The sequence below is a fragment of the Lygodium microphyllum genome, chromosome 1 (assembly GCF_053477565.2).
Source record: "Lygodium microphyllum isolate KBCC chromosome 1, Lygodium_microphyllum_v1.1.10, whole genome shotgun sequence".
Classification (NCBI taxonomy): Eukaryota; Viridiplantae; Streptophyta; class Polypodiopsida; order Schizaeales; family Lygodiaceae; genus Lygodium; species Lygodium microphyllum.
In genome coordinates this window covers 171,735,649-171,743,603 of record NC_141135.1, presented here as the reverse complement: position 1 = coordinate 171,743,603, position 7,955 = coordinate 171,735,649, and the positions used below count along the sequence as shown (strand labels likewise).

At 37.8% G+C, this 7,955-nt stretch overlaps 1 pseudogene; it reads left to right on the top strand.

Annotated features, from left to right (window-relative positions):
- Positions 1-5,108: 5,108 nt before the first annotated feature.
- Positions 5,109-5,934, top strand: LOC148041979 (ACT domain-containing protein ACR3 pseudogene; annotated as a pseudogene).
- The last annotated feature ends 2,021 nt before the right edge of the window (positions 5,935-7,955 follow it).

Here is a 7,955-nt window from a genome sequence, read left to right as displayed (position 1 = left end):
TCTACATTGACTTCAAAGGACTAAATCAGGTTACGGTTAAAAACAAGTACTCCATACCCAGGATAGATGAACTTTTAGATTGCCTACGCGGAGCCAAGGTTTTTTCCAAGATTGATCTAAGGTCTGGATACTATCAAATTCAAATCAAGGAACAAGATATCCCAAAGACTCCCTTCAACACTAGGTATGGTCATTATGAATTTGTAGTCATGCCATTCGCATTAATTAATGCCCCAGCTACATTCAATCGTCTAATGTAGGACATCTTTTGACCATATCTAGATGATTTTGTGCTAGTATTCTTTAACGATATACTAGTATACTCCAAATCAATAAAGGAACATGAAGGTCACTTAAAGATCGCCCTAGTAACACTCTGTGAAAATTAGCTTTATGCCAAGATGAGTAAATGTGTATTTCTCACTAACAGGATTGAATATCTTGGATACATTTTTTCCGCTAATGGAATCTTTGTATATCCTACCAAAGTGAAAGATATCCTAGAATGGCCAATACCTAAGATAATAAAAGAAATTCGAGGATTTTTGGGACTGACATGATGGTACCGAATCTTCATCAAGGATTATTCCCTCATTGCTGCACCCTTGACAAATCTTTTGAAGAAAAATACAATAATCATTTGGACCATTGAGCATCAAGAAATCTTTGATAAGCTTAAAGAAGATGTAACCATTGCACTTGTATTAAAACTCCTTGACTTCAATCAACCATTTGAGGTGATCACTGATGCAAGTGGACTTGCGATTGGTGGGGTTCTGGTACAAGAAGGAAGACCAATGGCCTATACTTCTAGAAAATTGAAACCCTACGAGTTTAGCTATGCCACTCATGACCTTGAGTTACTTGGAGTAATCCATGCCTTGAAACTATGGAGACACTATCTATTGGGAAGGGAATTCACTTTAGTAACAGATCATAAAAGTCTTAAGTGGATCTTCATCCAAGCTGACCTAAACATGAGGCAAAGAAGATGGATAGAGATACTGCAAGAATTTGATTTTAAAATCAAATATCATCCAAGAAAGGACAATGCTATTGTAGATGCCTTAAGACAAAAAGCCTTTCTTAATAGTGTTGTAGAAGTTTGAAGCTGAAGAACTATATCCATACTTGATAATCCTGTACTTGAGCTTGTATGCCAAGCTATTTCTTAGGATAAGGAATATGAAGGACTCATGGCTAAGGTACTTCAAGGAGAAAGCTCTAACAAAGAAAGGTCTAAGCTTAAGGATTATTGTGCTAGCAATGGTTGTCTATATTACCATGATCACCTTTGTGTCCCAAAAGGACCAAAAGTGAAGACCGAGATCTTATGGGAAGCACATAGGACAACCCCATTGCAGGACATCCGAGGTATGCTAGGATTCAAAAGGGATGTATTAAAGTACGTAACCTAGTGATTGACTTGTCAAAGAGTCAAGGCGGAAAGGATCAAGATTCTTGGAGAGTTACAACCCTTGGACATTCCAGAAATGAAATGGGAATCAATAAGTATGAACTTTGTTGATGGATTACCTACTACTGGTGGTGGATATGATTCCATCATGATAGTGGTTGATAGATTGACAAAAGTTGTACACTTGATCCTAGTCAAAACAACCTATAAGTCACCTGACATTGCTTGAGTCTTTATCAAAGAAGTATTTAGGTTACATGGATTGCCAAAGAGCATAATTAGTGACCGAGACTTCAGGTTCACCTCTAAATTTGGACTTGCCTATTCCAAGAAATTGGAACAAAACTATGCTTCAGTACTACTTATCATCCTCAAAGTGATGGCCAAACTGAGAGGGTGAACCAGACCATTGAAGATATTCTAAGGTCCTATTGTTGCAAAGAATTGAAATAGTGGATTGAACATTTACCTTTTGTGGAGTTTTCTTATAACACTGCATTTCAACAAACAATCAAGATGTCACCATTTCAAGCCTTGTATGGGCAAGAATGTTGTACACCTCTAAACTTCTCAGATCCCACTCTCAAGGTAGAGGATACTAAGGTTATGCTTGAAGAGATGGACCAACAAATCCAATTGATCCGACATGACATCCAAGCTACTCAAGATCGGTAAAAGTCCTATGCAGATCTTAAAAGATCCATAGGAACATTCAAGGAAAGTGACATGGTGTTTCTAAGGGTAAGGCCCAACAAGAGCTCATTATCCTTGGGGAAATACAAAAAGCTTAGTCCAAGGTATTGTGGACCATATGAAGCAATCAAAGTAATGGGAAGGAAAGTCTACAAGCTTAAATTGCCACCCCATCTCAAGATTCACAATGTATTTCATGTAAACCTACTGAAACCTTATGTACCAAACCTCAATCATGTGCTTAATGACAAAAAAATAGTTATGCCTGCCCAAGGAATTCTAGAAATGCAACCCAAGACGATTCTAGATACAAGGGAGAAACCTCTAAAAAGCTAAATCATAAGAGAACACCTAGTAAAATGGAAGGATTATCCTGAAGAGGATGCCACTTGGGTCAATGAGGTAACCCTTATAAAAGAATAGCCCTAGTTTCTCTTGAGATGAGGACTTCTCAATTTCTCTAAGGAGGGAAGAATGTAATGTCCCCATTACTTAGTTTATTTTAATGTCCATATACATTCCAAAGAAAATTGATTTATGTTGCATATTTTTAAAAACTAACTCTAATTATGAAATTGACTCTCATTATGAAGATAATTGTTATTATTAATGAGGTATTATATGCAAGTTCATGGAAGGAAGACTTGGGAGACCCTCCCAAGACTATCTTATTAAAACTATATTTCTAGTATAGAATAAAAAAAAGAACTAGCCTAGTGGATAGTCACTTGACAATTAAGTGCACTTGGGTGACGACATTGCTAGGATGGGTAATCTCCTGGGAGGATTTTCCTCCAAGTGGAAGCTTCTCATGCGCAGCAAGCCAACGGTGCTAATGAAGCCTTCATAGCCCGTTGCCAAGTATGCCAAGGCCAAGATGCCAAGGTCTATGCCTTGGTCACTGCCTTGGTCATATGCATGTCCAATGATGCGACGCGCGACAAAAATGGAGCCCCCTCCATGATGTCATTAGTGACATCATTAAAAATGCTAAAAGAAAGTGTTCTCTCTTTATCATCGATGGCATCATCAAAAACTATAAAAAGTAAGTGTAGCCTCTTTATCCCCCCTGGTTATTATATAAATAAGGGTAGAGCGTCATGTCAGAAACACACGCACTAATACACAACGACCCGTGTAGAATTCTCTCTGCTATTGATGCGACAAAGCTCTACTACAATCAGCTGAGCCTCTCTCTCTCTCTCTCCACTCCTATGCGGAAGCACTACTCGAATCCATTAGCTTCTTCCATGGCTCCCAAGAAACGTCGAGATGCTGAGCCAGGTCACGCTCAGAGAACTCCTGAATGTGAAGAAGTAGTCGTTGCTGAAATGCAAGCAAAAGTTAACCCGAAATCCATTTAACCCAAAGGATGGGTTATTCCACAACAAACCGAGGTTGCGGCCATAAACCGTAATCACGATGGATGGCCAAATGAAGATAATCAGGTTAGTACATAAGAAAAGGATCACGATTAGTTAGAACTTACTTAAACTTATAAAACCATGTTAGTATTATCAAATGATTTTTAGAAAGGAACATGGAAATTGAAAAAGGGGATAGATTCTATGCATCGTATATATGGACAACCGTGTTAAAAATGTTTTATGGTTATGACTACTTTTGGATTTGTGAATAATGAGTTATGGCTCTTATGATTCCGAGATTGCACAACCGGATGAGTTGTGGATTGTGGTGGTTTCGGACATTGGGGTCCCCAACCCAATGCTCCCTAAACACTCTCCGAGTGTGGAAAAACTCACTCGAGGGTGGGGGTCCCACGCTCGTAAGGGAGGTAGGTGTTTTTGGAAAAACTCACCTGCGGATGGGGGTTCTATGCTCCTGAGGGAGATAGGTATTTTTTATATTTGAGGGATTGGAAGGCTCTATCCTAGGCTGGGCAGTGTCTTTCTACAGAAAGACGGTTCTCTATCACCATGCAGAGTGATAGTGAAATAAAGTATCTGATTTTCAATTTGTTTGTTATGTGCTAAAGATCAAGTTTAACGAACCCAGTTTAATGGAGTAATAAAGGGCTAATTTTGTGTGTCCAAACTGTGTGATAATATGCTCTACTAATTAAAAAAATAAGCAAATCCCATCAGGAAAAGTGGGAGGCTTTGATCCTGACGATTGGATGCATGTGGCTAGGTGGACCTGATAACTTTCCAACACTAGAGAGAGCTGATTAAATCTTGACCCTCCCAATACCAGTAGGCTTATTTACCAAGTTATTACGATTTTAGGGGGCTGGATCTGAGATTTTACCTTATGGTGGGTAGGGGGATCGAGTTACACTCTTCCCCCGTCTCTCACTCTCTTTGAACCAAGTGTGGTGTTAACCTCACTCCTGCCTTTGATTGATTACAAAGTGGTCTTTCTTAGATGGGCATTAAATTGCTATTAGGGGTAACTTGTCCATGCTTCCCATGTGAAGTAGAACTGAGATTCCCATGTTCAACTAAGTCCAAGGCTTTTCATGGGGAGATGGGATGGTGATGTGCATGGGTATGAATTTTAGTCGACTACTAAGAGGACCCCTCCGGGCCTGTTGTAGGAGAAACCTCACAATCATGAGGACCATTGTTTCACAAGTGTTTGTGAGAGTTACATGGGTGAAGCAAAGTGGAATATTCTTTTTATTTTCATTGAGTGTTAAGAAGTAATATTAAAAATTGTAATTTAATCGAGAAAGTGTGTTTGTTTCTTTGCATGGCACATGGATACTTGTAGATAGGCTAAGCACAATTTTTTCAATGCATCCATCTTTTTATGTGCTGCATTGCTTGCATGGTTGCATGGCATGGATTTCAACTTTGCACTTCTTTTTAAGTCATGTGTGATTTGAGCAAGGAGTTTATCTTCAAAAGCATATATATCGATAGGACACATTCCATGGTATCAAAGTAGGTATATCTAAGAAATATCATTTGTGAAAGACTTAAGGGAGATATTGGGATTAAAGGAAAAAAAAAGGGACACTTTTTTCATAGAAATAATGGAACCTATTAGATGGCCTTACCTTGACCCTAAACATGAGACCCTTAGTCAGCACATAAATCCTCCTAACGTAGTGATAGATAACAAGTCTTGCAAGTCCTCTACATTAATCAGGGTTGATAGTGCAAATAAGCATGGCTTACTTTTGAAGGTGGAGCAAGTGCTTACTAATCTTGACCTTATCATTTCCAAAGCACACATATTCTCACATGGTGATTGGTGTATGGATTTTTTTCATGGCTGTGCAGTCTATACCTGAGTGTACAGCCATAGCATAGATTTGGGCACAAATAGACTTGGTCCCCTATCTAACATCCTAGCATTCTTAACAAAATTAAAGTGCAACATGGTTGTTGTAGAGGTTTGGACACATAATCAAGGCTTCCCTCTATGGTTTATGTAATAGATGAAGCAACTCAAAGACCCATTGAAGATTCACATAAGTTGTCATTAATGAAAGAGAAATTATTTAACATCCTTAAGGCAACAAATGATAGAAGAGGGGTGAAGAAATATTTTCTATTGGTTTGACATATACAAAGAGGTGATTGCATCATCTGATGTTTGCAAATTGTGATTATGAAGAATTTTCCCTCTCCTTTGGAGCCAGTTGTAGCAAACCACAAATTTCTATAGAGATTTGTGTTGAGAAAGGCTACTTACTTGTAAATATCCATTGTAAAGATCACCCCAAGCTACTTTTTGATAGAGTCTTTTCGGCACTCTTCACAAAAGTCCCAATGAAAAACCAAGGCCCCCTTCCAAGCCAAATCTATTTTGGAAATGTTGATGTGACAGGCCATGGAATATGGTCCCATTACTAATATTTAAGGGAGAATACAATGAAGACCTTGATCTTTATGTAGCCGAGTTGATGGTAGCATGTGTAGCCAATAATGCGTGAATCCCAAAGCATTGGTTGGTGATATTCCCTGCCACTTTTAAAGGTGCGTCATTTAAATGGTATGAGAGATAAGAAATTGGAACTTTAGCACATGGGACATCCTGAAGGTATCCTTTCTCACCAAATTGAGGCCCGAATGTTTTGAAGAGCCAAGGTGAGAGGAGTTCATGTCCTCTGGAGAATGGGTGGAAGCATATATCTCTAGAATGGAATCCATGTCATGAGGGGGTAGATATGGACAAAGACTAGGTGAATAGGTATAATTTCCATTTCATTCCCACTATTGTGGGCTTTGGGCAGGGTGTTTTGCTAATCAGGAAAACATAGAGGCAGGCCAATTGTAGGGTAGTGATATCATTGGTGATATTATAGCTTTTCAATCAAATCTTCTACTTGATATTAGTGGATATACACAACTAACATTGATTGCAATGGTCTCCTTTTAGATATTGATGAGTTACAAAACCTACGTTGCTACTCCTAGAATCTATACTTATTAGATGGGACTGTGTGCTACTCATGGCAACTAAAACCATTACTGCCATCATGTGTTGATAGCTTCCAATAGGTATGTTTGCCTTGTCTAAAGTCTTTGGAGTTATTTGTTGAGCTTGGTTCTTTCTTGCACACAAAAAGAAAGTGAGGTGGAGACTAGAACAAAGTGAAAAGGTAGGCAAGGAGGTGATAGTGACAAATCCATGTTAGGTTCAATGATTCTCTCTCTCTCTCTCTCACCTCAAACATTGTTAATAAGTTTGATAATAGTCTTCCACCACAACAATGGGACCCAAAAGAAGAAGAATACATGTTTTTACTTCTCATAGTTTTGTCAACATGTGCAGTTGCTAAATTTCCTAAATCATTTGCATGTCTCTATTCAAGTACAAACTTGCAGAATTCGCAATTATAGCCCATCTCCACCTTTCAATCAATAAAACAAAACATCTCCAAGAACTTTTCTCGATGCATTGAAAAATTTTTTGGGATGTAGAGTACATTTAACACAATTTTAGTAAATTTGGGAATCTTTCAAGTCGCATCCTTCATTATTTAGAATATTGGGACTCCAAAAACACACATTTAAGTTTCCTAGATCTATCATGTGACACATAATTGGAAACCTTATGAAAAATAGAATTTATTGAGCTATTGAACAATAAATTTGGAGCAACAATGTTAGAATTATAGCAAAGAGAGTTTTGACCATGAGTCCAAAACTTGTGGAAAATTCCCAAATTCACTAATAGTGTGTTGTTTAGAGAAATGGCCTCTTTCTTATTACAAGAGGTGACATTATATAGAGTTATTACTACTCTTCTTTCTCTTCCCCTTCTTTGTAATTTATTTACACCCTACAAACAACATGAACAAGCAAAGTGCTTGACAAAGCAATCACATTGATGTTTTTTGCATGCATAATAGGAGTAGGATAGCAAGCACAACATATGTCTCTGTGGCACATCATCAATCGCATAAAGCAATATGCATTGCAAAAACATGGTTGCATTAGCACAAAGCACAAAATTTGATTGTTTTGGAATATCTCAAGAAGAAAGCACTTCAGTTCTCTTTCTTTTTTCACATCTTTGTGGAGCTCTCTTATTGTAGTCCAAGTAAATGTCTAAATAATGCAAAACATGCCTCGTTGTCCATCTATAGTAGTTGACTTAGTACATGAAATGCACACACGAAATTTTTGTTGAGCTACACCTTCAAAAGCATGCACTATATGACTTGGAACTATTTTCATTCTATTGGTAAATGTTGAAGTATAACAACTCATACTGATCTTATATGAACTTGAAATGGTATACTCAGCTTCATCTATTTAGAAATTATAGAGAGAGAAGGTCATAAACCATATCTATCATAATCTCTATGCCAAGAAGAACCATATATATTGCAATTTCTAAATAAGTGTACAATCCTACTACAAGATGT